Raw genomic sequence first — 17,371 nt, 5'->3', positions numbered from 1 at the left:
ACCACATCTTCTTTATTCATTCATCTGTTGATGGACATTTAGGTTGTTTCCATGTCTTGGGTATTGTAAATAGTGCTGCTGTGAACACAGGTGCATTATTTTTTCATATTAGAGTTTTCTCCAGATATATGCCCAGCAGGGTCATACAGTAGCTCTATTTTTAGTGTCTTAAAGAACCTTCATACTGTTCTCCATGGTGGCTGCACCAGTCTACATTCTCACCAACAGTGTAGGAGGGTTCCCTTTTTACCATACCCTCTCCAGCATTTATCATTTATAGACTTTTTGATGATGCCCATTCTGACCAAAGGGAGGTGATATCTTATTGTGCTTTTGATTTGAATTTCTCTAATAATTAGTGGTATTGCACATCTCTTCATGTGCCTGTTGGCCATCTGTATGTCTTCTTTGGAGAAAAGTCTACTTAAGATTATCTGCCCTTTTTTTCTGATTAGGTTTTATTTTTAAATTGAACAGTAAAATTTCTATTTTGGAAATTAATCCCTTGTCAGTTGCATCATTTGCAAATATTTTCTCCCATTGTATAGGTTGTCTTTTCATTTTGTGTATGGTTTCCTTTGCTGTGCAACAAAAATACATATTTTGTGTGTCCAATGAAGCTCACTGGGGTGATTTGTGAGACTGAAGGTACACAGCTCTGGTCCCAGCTAGATCCAGCCCCAGTCATACACCTTCTGTCAAAACGAGCCTGACTTCCCTCCCAGGTCATGTCTTCAGACTACACAATTTCTAGAACTGTTGCTTTGCTCCTTTAAACCACCTTCAGTTTCAAAATGATCTACTTCACTTGCCCCAGTCTTTTTCTGTGAGTCTGCCTGGAGGACACTTTTGAGCCAAGGACTTGATGTTATATTTTTTGTTGTTTTTATTAGATATTTTGATATTGAAATTTGATATTATAATATTTATATATTAGATACTTGATATTATAATATTGATATATTAGAATTCTTGCCACATTCTAATATATCTCAGTGAAAGTGTCAAGTCACCACTAAGTAACCGGTTTAAAAATTTTATAGAAGATGATGAGATTAGCACAATGTCCTTTTAAAACTTCCACAAAACCCAAAATGGAGCTTCCAGCTGCTTCCATTGTTTTTCTGAGGTCACACCATGACCCCCTATCATGTTCTTACCCATTGTGCATCATAGGTTCTATAATAAGCACAGAAGGGATGCTAATACCGTAGTGCTTTCATTCAGACTTTCTGCCCATGTGAGGCTGTCTGTCCTGTATCATTACATGCCCCTGAATGGCACCACACACGGCTCGGCAAAGCATTAGGTCAACCACAGCTCATGATGGTAAAACCAGTGCTGAGTTGATGGTGAAATGAAACTGCTTTAATATATTGCATTTCATCTCTGCAAGTCAAACCGCAGATAAATGCTTGGTCCTGTTCTAGATTAGAATTAAAACACCCCATGTCAGTGAAGTCCTTGCTTAGGAGGTCCCACATAGAACAGCAGCCCAGGCTCCCACTCGCATGCTGTTGGCTGGAACGCATCCCTGTGAAGCTGTGGGCTAAGTCCTCGCTCAAGAGAACCCCGTTGCTGGTTTCTTCCGGAGTCGAGACTCTCACAGCATTACTGGAGAGATCAGAAGAGGTGCTAGACCAGAAGGTACTCTCTTGGGCCCGCAAGCTTTAGCGAAGAGTGAGGAACACTGGACGCAGAATCCAGAGACTTGTCTTACCCGCCGGATCAGCCAAGAACTGGCCATGTGAGCTGCGTGCACACAGTTTAGGTCACATTCATTGTCTTTTCAGGTGGCCCTAAGCAGCTCCTGGTCGCCACACAGCTCAAGTCCAAGCTCTAAGGCTGGCCTTCAGTTTCAGCCTGTATTTGCCCCAGCTGTCTGAGAGGTGGCACTGCATGGGGTCAGGGGTCCAGACCCTGTGGTCAGGCTACCTGCTTTGAATCCCAGGTCTGCCTCTGTCCAGTTGGACAGGTAACCTCACCTTTCTGGACCGCAATGCCCAATCTGTAAGCAATATAGTAGTAGCAAGGGCTGTCTTGTAGGGCAGTGGGGAAGATTAAATGAGTGAAAATGGCCCTGTCCTTGGCATGGTGCCCACAGGGAGTACATATGCTGGTGGTTTAGTCAACCAAGTCGTGTCCAATTCTTTGTGACCCCATGGACCGTAGCTTGCCAGGTTCCTCTGTTCGTGGGACGTCCCAGGCAAGAATACTGGAGTGGGTTGCTACTTCTTTCTCCAAGGTGTTTGCTAATGAAAAACTAGGCCTTCACTTTCGAATCTGACTTTAAACCCACCTTCTCCACAGTACTTTCCCAGGTGCTGTACATGTTTAGGGATCAGTGAGCATTGTTGAGTTAGCAGTTCAGACACATTGATGTACTCAGGGAACGAGAGAGCAGTGAGACTGATTTTCCTCCAATGCTTGTTCCTTTCATGGTTATCCCTTGGCTTCATCTTTCTTTTATTTCTATGTGTCTGTGGGCGTGTGAGCCTGGGCTGCTGTTCTTCACACCTCTCCACTTCTCCTGGCGAACCTCCACTCCTTTCAAGGTACCGCCCGAACATCACCTGTTCTGTGAACTCCTCCCTGATTTCCCAGCTGGGAAGGCACTCTCTCCACAGCAGGTTTTATAAACGGCTGCATAATTCTTCTACTTTCCCTGCACTGAGAGTTCAGGTCCACATTCCTCTCCTTGCTTCTGGGTAGGCTTGTAAATGCTTCACCCCAAAGAGTCTGTGGCAGGAGCAACACTGGTGTCTCAGGAGCCACGCAGTGTATGTGTGCTCAGTGGTGTCCAACTCTTAGTGACCCAATGGACTGTACCCAACCAGCTCCTCTGCCCATAGGATTCTCCAGGCAAGAATACTGGAGTAAGTTGCTCTCTCCTCCAGGGGTCTTCCCAACCCAGGGACTGAACCCGAGTCTCTCACATCTCCTGCTTTCACAGGTGGATTCTTTATCACTGCACCACCTGGGAAGCTGGGCCCTAAAAGATAACATGGCTTCCATGCTGTTGGCTGGAATACATTCCCTTGGAGCTATGAGGAAGCCTGGCTCCATGCAGAAGCCACGTGACAACCTGGTGGGCAGACGTGGTCGTCCTGTTTCCAGGTGGGGCCCCTGACACGGTGGAACACACACAGCCACCTCCTCTGTGCTCTGTGCCCCCTCCAAATCTGTGAGGATACAAATACAACAATTCCTTTATGTCCTTACGTCCTGGGCTAGTTTATTATCATCCAGCAAAAGGAACCGGAGCAACTTTCTACGAGTCCCAGTGACTGAGTATGTTCCAGTGTTACAGTGCTCAGATACCTCACAGAATCCTCATGTTTGTCATGCTCATTGGACTGCAGGCTCCCTGAGGTTTGAACTCCATTCTACTTACCTCTATGTGCCTGGCAGCCGGCATGGTGCCTGGAACATGGGAGATTCTCAATATGCGTGCTGAATACACCACTACTTAGAGGGTTGCTGTCTGTTGTTGTTGTTCTGTCACTCAGTTGTGTCTGATTCTTTTGCAACCTCTTGGACTGTAGCTCGCCAGGCTCCTTTTTCCATGGGATTTCCCAGGCAAGAATCCTGGAGTGGGTGGCCATTTCCTCCTCCAGGGGATCTTCCTGACCCGGGGGTCAAACTCCTGTCTCCTGTATTGACAGGCAGATTCTTTACCGCTGAGCTCCGGGGAAGCCCTTGGCTGAGCTCAAAGCCCTCCCTGCAGCTGTCACATTGAACGTGACTGAGGGCTGGGCCAGGTGTGTGACAGTCAGGTTCTCAGCAGCCTCCTTCACTGTGGGCTGAGCACACAGCCCCTCAAGCAGGGTTCACACACTGTTCTTTCTGTGCAGTTAAGTAAGCCAGCAAAGTACCGAGCTTGTGTTGTCCCTGCCAGCCTCAGCGGACTATTTATAGACACGTGTTCCACGCTCTATGTGACATCCACATGTATAGTCACACTGAGTTTTTGTCGGGTTAGCAGCTGAGTTGGCTCAGAGCTCCCAGTGATGCTTCTGGGGCCATTGTTCACTTGCTCCTCCATGCACTTCCCCAGGGGGGCTCCCTGCCAGCCTGCTCTGTGCCAAGCAGGAGGCTCATGCTGGCTTCAGTTATTTTGTTGGGTTTGAGGTAAATCTTTGATGCAGCATCTGCACGCACACCAATTTTGCCACTTCTCCAGTGTCTATTTCTATGACTAGAGTGGCGAGAAGCAACATGCGTCAACAAGCCTGTAAGGGGTTGGGATTCGAGTGTGCTTGAAATTGACAGCAGAGACACTGAGATGGGGGTTGATGGAGGGAGGCCAGCGTGTGAGCCATGACGAGTGCATGACAGGGTTTTCTGGTGTGGATGGCACTGCGAGACCACAGATGGAAAGTAGTGGCCTCAGAGAGAAGACACCGTGGAGTGTCCATATTCACGGACCTGGTAAATTACATAAAGGAAAACAAAAGAAGGATCAACATTTCCTGAGCACCGGTGAGCCGTGTGCCAGAAAGGCGTCCACGTACTTTGCGCCATCCTGGTGGCAAGTCCTGTGATGTCTCTGAAGCCTTTCTCTCCTCTATGGCCACACCCCTCCCCCAGCCAGGCTATTCCATCCACTCCCAACCCTCACCTTCCACAGCCTCCCCCCTTCACCGCGATCAGGGCTGTCTGGTGCACTCACTCGACCTCCAAAGTGCTCATTATCGGTTTGTTGTTTTTCTCTACTGACTTCAGAAAAACTTTCCGATACCCCATCTATGATCCCTGTTTTCCTCTCTTATATCTTCCAATATTATCTCTCTTTGGCCCATTTCTTTCAGCCCATTGCTGTTGTTGTTTAGTTGCTAAGTTGTGTCCAGCTCTTTTGTGACCCACATGGACTATAGCCCTCTAGGCTCCTCTGTCCATGGGATTCTCCTGGCAAGAATATTGGAATGGGTTGCCATTTCCTTCTCCAGGGGATCTTCCTGACCCAGAGATCGAACCTACATCTCTTGCATTGGCAGGTAGCTTCTTTACCACTGAGCCACCAGGGAAGCCCTTCCTTCAGTCCATAAATGTTTCTAAATCTCAGACCGTCTCCATTAACTGTTTTCTCCTCCAGAGATGGCCTTAAGATTTAATCAGGCATAGAGATGAATTCAGCATTGCTGTGTGAAATCCAAGGTCATACTGAGACACATAACATAGGTGGTACATGTGTGCTAAGTCGCTTCAGTCATGTCTGATTCTGTGTGACCCTATGGACTTCAGCCCACCAGGATCCTGTGTCCATGGGATTTTCCAGGCAAGAATACTGGAGTGGGTTGCCATGCCCTCCTCCAGGGGATGTTCCCGACCCAGGGATTGAACCTGTGTCTCTTATGTCTCCTGCATTGGTAAGCAGGTTCTTTACCGCTAGTGCCACCTGGGAAGCCCCCTACATAGGTGGTAATCAATGTTATTTATTAAATTGCAGTACTGCCAGGGCTGTGTAGGAACTTGAACTAATTTTTGAGACTGAAATAGGACTCTGAAAATAGCCCTGCTTTAATCAGGGCTGGAGAGAGGGTGGAAGACAAGTAGATAAAGGGAAACAGGAAGGCAGGAGACTGAGCATCAGCTGAGAAGCATGACAACCTCCATCTATTCCCAGAAGGGGCGATGTTGAGTCTCATTCCACTGCAAGGGAACAGAATTCTATGTGGGAAGGTATTGGATTTCTAGAGCTTCCCAGGTAGCTCAATGTTAAAGCATCTGCTTGATGACTCCCAATGCTTGGAACTGTTTTAACTCCAAGATCCATCCATCCATTCAACAAATATTTATTGAGCAATGACAATGAACCAGCCCCTGTGAAAGACACTGCAGGTATGAAAACAAGTAGGATAGGGGAGTGGTGGAGATGAACCAGAAGGTAAATCCTGTAGAATGTGCTGGGAACGTGTCTCATAACAGAGACTGAACCCACGACATCACAGGGTTCCTGGAGGTGGTTTCAACCTGTGCTCTGATTCATATAGGGTGAGTCGGCATGAGCCAGTTGAAGAGGGAGGTGTAGACAAAGAAGAGGCTGGAAGGTTACACTGGGACCAGGTAAGGAAGATCTAGAGTCATCCTGCTGAGGGATTTGTGGTTTAACACATGTCATTTGCATCCTCGTGCTCAGCACAAAGAAGTCCCTGGTATATCTTATCCTTTATTATTTATTCTATGGGCCACAGAAGTCAGAGGATTTTAGCTGGTGTAAGAAAGTCAAGATGGGGGGTATTGACATAATAAGATTTGCACTTTGCAAGCTCCTTTTGGCGATAGGAAAGAGAATAGATGGTAGGGGATCACTATTAGGAGTGAAGCAGTGGAGGAGCCTGAAGGGGTGATCTGACAAAACATGATGGTAGCTGGGGTGGGAGGTGGCCATAGGGAAGGGAGGAAAGTGGTGAAGTGTTGCAGATGGGAGGGGAGCAGGTGAAGAAAGCGGCATGTCAACAATGACCCTGGGTTCCCTCGTCAAGCAAAGCGGCTGTGTTGGTGCCTTTCCCCAACACAGGAAACAGCAGAGCAAGGAGAGGGAGAAAAAGGTTGCACTGTGTGTGTGAAATGTCCAGCTTCAGTGCCCGTGGGACATGCTGGCAGCTGGGCATGGGCTGGAACTAATGAGACAGTCTGGACTAGAAATCTAACTTCCAGAAGCTGGCAGCCTTTAGAGAGGAATTAAATCCATAGCACTGGATTAAATGGTCCTGAGAGAAAAGAAGCAGAGTGGGCCCCGGGAGCAACCCTGAGGAGGAAGGGATCAGGGGTCTGGGCACAAAAATTATATATATATATATATATATATATATATATATATATATATATTTTTTTTTTTTTTAAGAGACACTCTAAGGTTGTTTGTTAATTAGCAACAGATAACTAAAACACTGGCAATGCTAATCTTTTTCTCTGGTGAAGCTGTTCCTTTAAGGATCAACAATGACCTCAGTTGAAACTTCAGGGGCCTTCCCTTCTTTTTCTTTCTGGACAGCTCCAAGGCATGTGACGATTCTGAAACTCCTTCTGTCGGTGCCTCTGTCTCCTTTCAGGTCCGTGGCCTCCTCTGGGGCTCAGTATTTTTCCCTCATCCATTAAATGTAGGGGCTCCACAAATGATGTGCTCCGACGTTCTCTATAAACTCTGGTCTCAGTGTTTTTTATCCAATCTCATTGCTTTAAATATTGCCTCCACCCAGATAATGTCCAATTCCTGGCAGAGGCACGATGATTAGAGGCTCAAAGTCTGGAAATGGGCCAGACAGGGCTTTAATCCTGTATCTGCCAGTTCCTAACCAACCGTGTGACATTGATGTGAGCCATTAAAGTAGTTCAACCCCTCTAAACCTCCACTTTCTCCTCTCTTAAATCTGGATAATAATAGCATCTAGCTCACATGGACATTGGTTTAGCTGCCCCAGAATGAAGACTTAATAAATCACAGTTTTCCCATGTCTTAGTTTTTCGTACCACTGCTTACGTAAAAAAAAAAAAAAAAAGGTAATATTGAATGTTTGTGTGCATGTGGGGTAAATAGAGGTGGTTGTGATCAGAAAGAATTGGCCAGAGGGCTCTGGCCTCTCCAGCCCCTGCCCAGCCCCCACCCTTGGGGGTGAGGGCCTGGATAGTGACCATCCCAGATCAGACACGGCACCCCCACACCCACATCACACACACATCCCACAAGCCCCGGGAAGGGCCAGGAGGAGAAGAGGAGCAGCTGAGAGACCAACATTTCCTGAAGAGAAGTTGTTGTGTGGAAAAGGCCATTTAAATCTGCAGACACAGAGCGGCCCTGACTGCCCATCACCACCCAGAGGGTGAGGGTGGAAAAAGAGGAGGGAAAGAACTGTGTATCTTAAGATCTCTATCCAATCCTCCCGCTCAGCAGGAACACCTACAAGAGGTCAGTGCAGTGTCACAGCCAGGACGCCAGCACGGACACACCCACTGGACCTACTCAGGTCACATGTTCTCGTGTGTGCGTGTGTGTGCGCGCACGCGTACACACATTTAGTTCTGTGCAGTTTTATCACGCATAGGTTTGTATATCCACCACCACAGGGAAACAAGGATCCGGAACCTTCTCACCACCACAGGGATCCCTGGTGTTGCCGCATACAACCACACCCATTGACCTCCCACCCCACCCCTCACCCTGACAGCTGAGCATCCATTATTCATTTCTACAATTGCTTTCATTTCAAGAATGCCCTAGATGGAATCATCCAGCCTGCAACCTTTTGGTGGAGAAGGCAATGGCACCCTACTCCAGTACTCTTGCCTGGAAAATCCCATGGACGGAGGAGCCTGGTAGGCTGCATGCAGTCCATGGGGTGGCACAGAGTCGGACACGACTGAGGTGACTTAGCAGCAGCAGCCAACCTTTTGGAATTGGCTTTTATCATTCAGCCCGATACCCCTGAGATCCACCCCTGGTTCTTGCCTGGGTCACAGGGCATCCATTTCAGGGCTGAAAGTAGCAGCTCCTCACCATCTGGATGGACTCCAGTTTCTATGACCACTCACGGGTTTTAGGAGATCTGGGTTGTCTCCAGTCTGGGGTATTATGGATTCTACTGCTATTGTATTGACATACAAGCTTTGGTGTCAACTCTTCCTGTAAAGATTAATTTCCCGGAAAACTCCAGTTAAATATCTTCTCCTTTCTTTACAGGCTATTTAACTTTTCCCGTCTCTGAAATGTTTTTTGACCATTGCTCTTTCTGGTTATTTATCTTTCTCATTTTGATTCTTGGGGATTTTTTATAGATTCTGAATGCTAATCTTTTGTCAATAACATATGTTATAAATATCTCCCAAACTCTGGTGTCCTTAGATAGACATACATTTTTAATCTTAACGTGGCCAGACTTATAAGTCACTCTTTTGTTTGTGCTTTTTTGTGTTCTGTTTAAGAAATTATTCCTTACCCCAAGATCACAAAGATAACCAGCATGGTCTCCTAAAATTTCAGGGTTTTGCCTTCTACATTTAAGTCCTTCATCCACCTGGAGTCCGGTTTGTGTTACATATTTAGATAGGGCTGCAATATCAATTTTTGAACACGAATCCCCAGTTGTCCTATGACCATTTATTTGAAAGTCTGTTCTTTCCCCAGTGACCCCAAAAGCCATCTCTTTTGCATATTAAGTGTCTATATATTCTCAGCTGTGTTTATGGGTTCTCTCCACTCAGCGATGGAAAATGAGGTCGTTCCCCTTGGGGGGAGCAGGGGAGATGGGGCAGGCTTACTCCTGGCTCCCTCTGTGTCCTTTGGGGGTCCTAGCCTGTGCAAGTGGTCAGCATCTTTTAAGAAGCTATGCCCTTCAAAGACCTGGGCTGTGTCTGGTCTCTGACGCCTCAAGGAGCTAAGTTCAAAGAATGCCAGCTTCAGGGTCCATTCCCCCTCCTAGGAACCTGGCCACTGATTAGTCGACCTTCTTGCCAGTTCAAGTTTTTATCAATTTTTTTCTTTCTTATCGGCTCTTTTCATTAGGGCATCACTCAGTATCTTCTGAGGCCAGGAGGGGAAACAAGAAATTCACGTGAAACCAAACTGGCAGCTTAATTGACTTCAGGAGAACTGGAGTTTGGGCGAATGGCCTTCCAGCCCTTCTTCACTTCCTCATGGCACTCACTTTCGGTATTTGAAAGCCCCCAAACTAATCCCCCAGCTCCAATCGCTCACCAGACCAACCCACCTCCCCACGGCTGCCAGAGCCACCTCCTCGGAGCAGATTTCTGATCAGGACAAAACCCTCTCTGCCACCCTGTCCTCCCTCTTGGCTGTTCAGCAGCCAAACAGCTCGAATAGGTCTCACCACCTCTGAAGACGGGTCGAGGACCTCAGCCTAGTCCTGGAGCTCAGGCAGTCCGGCTCCACGTTCCCGTCCTAAGCCCCACCCTAAGCACGTGTCAGCAGCCTGGTGAGCATGACTTAGCAGCTGTGATTGGAGGAACGCGCCTCAGGGGAGAGTCTCCCTGTGATTGGAGAAACGCGTCCCAGCGAGGGGAGAGTTTCCCTGTGATTGGAGGGACGAGTCTCGGCGTGGAGAGAAGTTCCCGGGGCATCAGGTGGGCCCTTGCTGCACACATGCGCATTGAGGATAGTGAGTATTCCTCACCCTCTAGGCCGGCAGGGTGAGAAGGGCCGGCTTGGAGCCGGTGAGGACCAGGAGCCGAGGGGAGCGGGCAGCCCCAGAAGCCGGGAGTGACCCTCAGATGACCGCAGCAGCCCGGAGGAAGGGTCCTCGGTCACGGGAGCGCCTGGACCCGAATCCTGCCCATGAATGAGGCTAGAAGCCCATCTCCCCAGAGCTCCCGGCAGCGCCCCACCGGCCGCGCCTGGATTTTGGCCTTGGGCAACCTGGATCTGAATACCAGGCGAGCCTGCACAGACTGTTGACCTGAAGAACGGAGGTAAGAAACCTGGGTTGTTTATTTAAGTATGTGAGAATTTGTGAGGATGGCCGTAGGGGCTGAATGCACGCTCCTCTGAGCTGGGGGGCGTGGGGCGCTGCGGTCAGGTGTGTTTGCATCATCTCTCTCAGGTACAGCTACCCAGCTGCCCAGCCTCTGTTCTGCTCATTGGAAAGGAGTGTAAATCCGGACTGGCTTACTGCACGGAAGCTCCGGGGGGACTCGGTGTGATAACGTACACCCAGGGCCCCGCGTGTGGTCATTCACACTCGGTCACCTCCTCGCACACGCCATCCTCCCCATGGCCACACCTTCCTCTCGCCTCTGATGCCCTAATCTCTTCACACCAACCTGCTGCCCGTTCTCCAAGGCCCAGCTGGGCTGTCGCCTCCCACACAAAGAGGGGATCCACCCCCTACAAGTAAAGCCTTTTTCCTCCAAATTCTTACGGTTTGCCATCTTTACCTCTACACTAGAACAAGATTGGAGCCCAGGTTTCTTCTTTCTGTGGAATCTCAGGAAATAGCAGAAAGGAGATGGAGGACTTTAAAAGCTCCCACCAGTTCTCCTGTGTTTCGTTGCGGGACTCCGGGAGCAGGGGTGAGTTGCCTCCCCAGGCCCAAGAGCAAGCCCTCTAAGGGGTCTCTGAGTCCCACCCACTACCCCTCAGGACCAACTGTATATTAGGACTGGGAAGTGTGACTGACCGAACTGTGTTCCCGCAAACTCCAAATGGTGAAGCCTTGACCTCCAGGGCCTCAGAATGTGCCTGTATTTGAAGCTAGGGCCTTTGAAGTGGTGATTAAATAAAATGAGGCTGTTAGGTGGGTCCTGATCCAACCTGTATCCTTATAAGAAAGGGAAATTTGGAGACAGACAGACACTAGGGGTGTGAGCACTGAGGAAGAGCCACGTCCCCACAGTGAGAGGACAGCCATGGGCTTAGGAGAAACCATACCTGCTGACACCTGAATCTTGGACTTCTGGCCTCCAGAACTGTGAGAAGTAATTTGTTGTTCAAGCCGCCCCCCCCCCACCAGTGTGGGTTATGGCAGCCCTAGTCAATAAATGCAGGCAGAACGGAATTGTGGAGGAGAACCTAATAGAACAACCTGATTGTTCAGTAATCCACACAGTGTACCAGGCTGTGTTTAGAGCTAACTTTGCATTTAAGAATTTACTTTTTTGAATGTACCAGTATATTATGAAAACAGGTGTTCAAGGGTCACCATAACATAGTTTAGGGCAATGCTCCGGGAAAAAACAAGAATCAAAATAACCAGGGAGTGTTGGAATCTACATCTCTTGACAGAATTAACAACTGTTGAGTTCTGGTCCGAGGTGCAAGGGAGAGGACCAGCTTGAAGCCAGAACATCCCGCATTTCTCTAAGAAGTCTCTTGTCAGAACCAGGTCACTGACCAGTTAGTGATTGCCCATGGCTGGCAGTGTCTGAGAGGAGGCAGTGACCTGTGAATTGCTCTGTTTTTCTCGTCATGAAAGTTGCTAAGTAGCCACTCTCTATGTCTGTAGTCAGTGAGTCAACAGCTCGAACCTGACACTGGCCTCCGAGCTATTGACAGTCATGCTCACAATTCCTTCCCAATTGCAGACACTGCTGCCAGAATATAGGTTGATCAGGCCTTGTCCATACCATGTGTGTTTTTACATGGCTGTGATTAAATTGGCAGAAGTGTCTGAAGGCAGGAGGGAGAAGAAGGAGGAGCAGGGGCTCCAAGTGGGCCCCTCACAGCTGATCTGTGGATGTTTCAAAATGAGTTACCTTGTTGCCAAACTCAAGTTCAGCTGCTTGTGGCTCAAGAATCCAGTATTGAGAGACAAGTGTTGGTTGAGAGGAGATAGCTTCCTTGAGGAAGCCAGCAATCCTGGGGAGAAGGTAGACTCATGTGTTCCAAAGGACTAGCTCCCCCTTGCTAACTGGGGGCACGAACTCTTATAGGAGAGGGTCAGGGTGCACAGGTGGGGTGGAGGGCTATGTATAGAAGAGCAGTCAGCTCTTGACTGTCATCTTGAAATTGGTCATCGGTGGTCTGACTAGGGTCATCTTGATTGTTTTGTTGTTCAGTCACTAAGTCGTGTCTGACTCTTTGCAACCCCGTGGACTGCAGCACACCAGGCTCCCCTAACTGTTTTAAGTGCTCTTAATCTTCAGTTCCAAGATTGGTTTGTTCCCATTTCTTTGAGGACAGTTCTTGCCGTTGTGGCAGCTTATGTCACTGCTGCAGTCTGGTCATCGTGGAGTTAACTTCCCCTACATGATGGGGCTTTCCATGTCTATAAGAAGCTCACAGGACATGGCTCAGAATATTATCTATAGCCCTTGCTACTGCTGCTAAGTCACTTCAGTCGTGTCCGACTCTGTGCGACCCCATAGATGGCAGCTCACCAGGCTCCGCCGTCCCTAGGATTCTCCAGGCAGGAATATTGGAGTGGGTTGCCGTTTCCTTCTCCAGTGCATGAAAGGGAAAAGTGAAAGTGAAGTCGCTCAGTCGTGTCCGACTCAGCGACCCCATGGACTGTAGCCTACCATGCTCCTCTGTCCATGGGATTTTCCAGGCAAGAGTACTGGAGTGGGGTGCCATTGCTTTCTCCGATAGCCCTTGAGGAGGAACTAAAGGTCTTTGACTTTGTTTAATGGGTAAACTGTTATTATTTGATGTTGTTTGACTATTTCCCTTCTCTTCTGCATTTTCTCAACTCTCTGATTAAATTTGTTCTCTGGCTAAAGTTTTTCTACAAACAAGAGGCAGGAGGAGGACTTTGTAGGGAGGGGGTCCTCCTAGATTTCAGCCTCACTGTCCTTTTATTTTTTTCCAGTTACATGTGTCCTGATCACGTGGGCCTTGTATGTTTGTTTATATTTTTTTTAATTGAAGTATAGTTGCTGGACAATATGTAAGTTACAGGTGTGCAGTATAGTGATTCATCTTTTTAAAATGTTATATTCTATTTATAGTTACTATTTTTAAAATTGGCTGTATTCCTTGTGTCGTACATTATATCCTTTTGTTTGTTTATTTTACACCTAAGAGTTTGTACTTCTTATTCCCCACCTGTACGTTTCCCCTCCCCACTGATGACCACTAGCTTGTTCTATGTGTCTCACCTCACCATCCCTTCTAAAACACAGTGGTACAAACAGCCTCACAGATAACTATGAATAACATCTTCTTTCTCTGTATCTTCCCACATGACTAGCATCAAAGAGATTGCCTGAAATATGGAATTTAAAAATTATACTTCCATCATTATTTTGAATGTACTCGTGTACTGTTGACCTCCTTGGAGAGATTACAGGCTTCTGGCACAAGAACTGTGACCTTTCATTCCCTGTGGAAGCCCATCTACACACAAAGTGCCTGGTACCTGGGAGGCAGGTAATAACTATTTGTTTAACAAATGAACCGAAGTTCTCAAGAAAAATACCACCAGTGCCTTAGAGAGGAAAGAAATGCCTGAACAAATCACCTTCCACCCCCATCTGTCTGTCTCTGAATTCCTTTAGACAATAAATATTTGAGCATTCTAAAACACACAGTTTGAGCAGAATCTAATCAGCCTCTTTTGGGCTTCCTCAGGGCAAAATCTGGGCCCAGCCAATGCGTCCCCACCCCAGACCTTTTCTCTCCTTTATACCCCTTCCTCTGTCTGCAAGCCCTGCTACTCCTGTCTATCTTTTCAGATCTCTAACTCCTTTGGTGAAGCTTAGCCCAACTATTGGGTTTCATACCAGTCTTCCCTTCTTGGGTTTAACCATCGCACTATTGGCATCTAATCCTCCTTTTGTGAATTCGTGTCGCACCCACTTCCAGACCATGCAGTGAACTTTCGGACCTCAGCGGTCGCGTCTCTAAAGTCACTTCCAACCTGCGCCCTTGCTGACCGCTCTGTCTTGTGCTCACTCTCTGTTCCCCACCTTCTCACATCTTCCCAGGACGCTGAGACGCCCCATTGGTTGGTCTCCTTGCAGAACACCTTTTGGCCACATTTACTTTGGGGAGGATGTCTTCTGCTACTGCTGCTGCTAAGTCGCTTCAGTCGTGTCCTACTCTGTGCGACCCCATAGACGGCAGCCCACCAGACTCCGCCGTCCCTAGGATTCTCCAGGCAAGAATACTGGAGTGGGTTTCCATTTCCTTCTCCAATGCATGAAAGGGAAAAGTGAAAGTGAAGTCGCTCAGTTGTGTCCGACTCTTAGCAACCCCATGGACTGTAGCCTACCAGGCTCCTCCGTCCATGGGATTTTCCAGGCAAGAGTACTGGAGTAGGGTGCCATTGCCTTCTCCGGAGGATGTCTTCAGCCGTTGCTTATTGAGAACACGCTGAACAAGCTTTGCAGACGCTGCTTGGGTCCCTGGAGATGTGGCCATGAAGTGAAAAGGGGACCCATCACAGAGGGGGTGACAAGTACATAAACAATGAGAGCATCTTAGATGAAGGAACGCTAAGGGTAGGACAGACAGAGCAGTGGGGCTGCGGTGGGAAGGTGGTTTATTTAGTGTAAGGTGTCAGGAAAGACCTCTCTAAGGAGGTGACAGTTTCACCCAAATCAAGACGAGGAACCTGTTAGGCAAAATGCAGATGAGTCAGGGTAGAAGGGGGTGGTTGAGAGTAGGTACCATAAGTGGGGGAAGTGGACAGCTGCCAGGTGGTGGGGACCATGGGGGCTGGCTTGGCCTGGAGGCAGAGGTTTTATTCTAGATGCAGTGGGGGCCACCAGAGGATTGTGCTTGAGGGGAGGTGGACGGATGGGCATTTGGGCCTAGATGCTGGATACTGGCAGGAGACAGGGGAGGCCTGGACTAAGGTCATAGCCGTGAAAACAGCAGGAAGTGAATGGCTACAGACGACATTTTGGCAATAAAACCAACAGGCCTTGCTGCTGGGTCAGACATTGTGGGTGGAGGATGGGAAGAATTTAGAGGGACCCATGGATTGTTGGCCCAGCAACAAGTATTGGTAACTGAGATGGGACAGGCACAAGCTTAGAAGGGGTCCTGGGTGTGGACCCTGGGCAGGTTAAGGAACTGTTAGATGTTCAGTCAAGCCCACGAAGAAGGGTCACTGAAGGCCAAGGGGCTTGTCTTGGGACCTGCATTCACTCCTTTCCTTTTGCATGGTCCTCTGAGCTGGCTGATCATTGCTTCCACAACACATGGAAGGTTCCTATGCTGTATCGCTATTCAGAGGTGAGGCATGTGGGATTTCAACTTTCAAGATTATGGAGAAGTGAAAGCTCCACACTGGCCTCTGGCTTAAGCCACACGCTCCCTCACTGGAAGGTAGACATCACAGAATAAGGAACAATACTTTGATTAGGACCAAAAGAAGACAATCCGAGGATCCAGGTTTTCTCCCTTCTGTCATGGCCATTTACTGTATTTGTTGTTGTTCAGTCCTAAGTTGTGTCTGACTCTTTGCGACCCATGGACTGCAGCATGTCAGGCTTCCCTGTCCCTCACAATCTCCTGCAGTTTGTTCAGATTCATGTCCATTGAGTCAGTGATGCCATCCAACCATCTCATCCTCTGTCATCCTCTTCTCTTCATGCCTTCAATCTTTCCCAGCATCAGGGTCTTATCTAATGAGTCAGCTCTTTGCATCAGGTGGCCAAAGTATTAGAGCTTCAGCATCAATCCTTCCAATGAATATTCAGGGTTGATTTCCTTTAGGATTGACTGGTTTGATCTCCTTGCTGTCCAAGGGACTCTCAAGAGTCTTCTCCAGCATTGCAATTCTAAAGCATCAGTTCTTCAGTGCTTAGCCTTCTTAATGGTCCAACTCTCACATCCATACATGCTGCTGCTGCTGCTAAGTTGCTTTAGTCATGTCCGACTCTGTGCGACCCCATAGACGGCAGCCCACCAGGCTCCTTCGTCCCTGGGATTCTCCAGGCAAGAATATTGGAGTGGGTTGCCATTTCCTTCTCCAGTGCATGAAAGTGAAAAGTGAAATTGAAGTTGCTCACTCGTATCTGACTCTTCGCGACCCCATGGGCTGTAGCCTACCAGGCTCCTCCATCCATGGGGTTTCCCAGGCAAAAGTACTGGAGTGGGGTGCCATTGCCCCATACATGACTACTGGTAAAACCATAGCTTTGACTATACAGACCTTTGTTGGCAAAGTGTTGTCTCTGCTTTTTAATATGCTGTTTATATTCCTTCTGCTTCACACCCCCATCTGGATGTAACATACTATTCAGAGAAGCTGGGAAATTCCCATTGGTTGCATAATTTTCTTCTGACACTTGTTTTAATATTGTCTCACTCTTCTAGTTGTTGACCCTGGGAGCTGCAGGTAGTAAACTATTTCTGTGATTAGAATCTCTAAAGTTACCGGAATCCTTTGTACTCACTGTTAGGAAACAGTTCCATTGGGTGAAACTATTCATGTTGGAGAGAGTAGATGGTATCATGCTTTAACTAGACTCTACAAGTTTTTTGCAAAAGCAAATCACTATTCTTGCTTATTATTACTCTGTGTGTGAATAGCTCCCATGAGAACCTTGTAAGAGGAGACATCTTCTGTCTAATTGCCATCAGATAATACCCAGTTCCTAATGTCATCCTGGGAAAGAGCTGATGCTGCTCTCATATAAAAATCACACTATTTTCATTAGCCTACATTACAACTAAATTCCAGCAGGAAAGAAGATATTAGAGCATGCCTTTTCTGAAATTATTTGCAGAATAAACTTAAAGGAGCTTTATGGAGGGAAGTGGGGGGGGTTCAGGATGGGGGACACATGTACACCCGTGGCTGATTCATGTCAATGTATGGCAAAAACCACTACAATATTGTAAAGTAATTAGTCTCCAATTAAAATAAATAAATTAATTTACAAAAAAAATTTAAAAAAAAAGCAACTAGCGGTTAAGGAGATCAAACCAGTCAATCCTAAAGAAAATCAACCCTGAATATTCTTT

The 17,371-nt window shown here is 47.6% G+C and overlaps 1 protein-coding gene across 12 annotated transcripts in view; it reads left to right on the top strand.

Annotated features, from left to right (window-relative positions):
• Nucleotides 1-17,371, top strand: part of MFAP3L (microfibril associated protein 3 like) — a 187,746-nt gene that overhangs the window by 58,133 nt on the left and 112,242 nt on the right. For 6 of the 12 annotated variants that reach the window (XM_081495503.1, XM_081495530.1, XM_081495543.1 and 3 more), the window contains 2 exons: nucleotides 5,994-6,066; nucleotides 6,998-7,145. The gene's annotated coding sequence lies outside the window, so the exon portion shown is untranslated. Of the gene's footprint in view, nucleotides 1-5,993; nucleotides 6,067-6,997; nucleotides 7,146-9,502; nucleotides 9,650-9,800; nucleotides 10,426-10,556; nucleotides 10,868-10,901; nucleotides 11,026-17,371 lie in introns of those variants that run through there. The other 6 variants (XM_081495425.1, XM_081495432.1, XM_081495414.1 and 3 more) reach the window with 4 other exon arrangements.

This window comes from Giraffa tippelskirchi, chromosome 1, assembly GCF_054371585.1.
Source record: "Giraffa tippelskirchi isolate mGirTip1 chromosome 1, T2T-mGirTip1v1.2.pri, whole genome shotgun sequence".
NCBI lineage: Eukaryota > Metazoa > Chordata > Mammalia > Artiodactyla > Giraffidae > Giraffa > Giraffa tippelskirchi.
The sequence above is the reverse complement of the archived record's forward strand: the minus strand, read 5'-3'. Positions and strand labels throughout refer to the sequence as shown.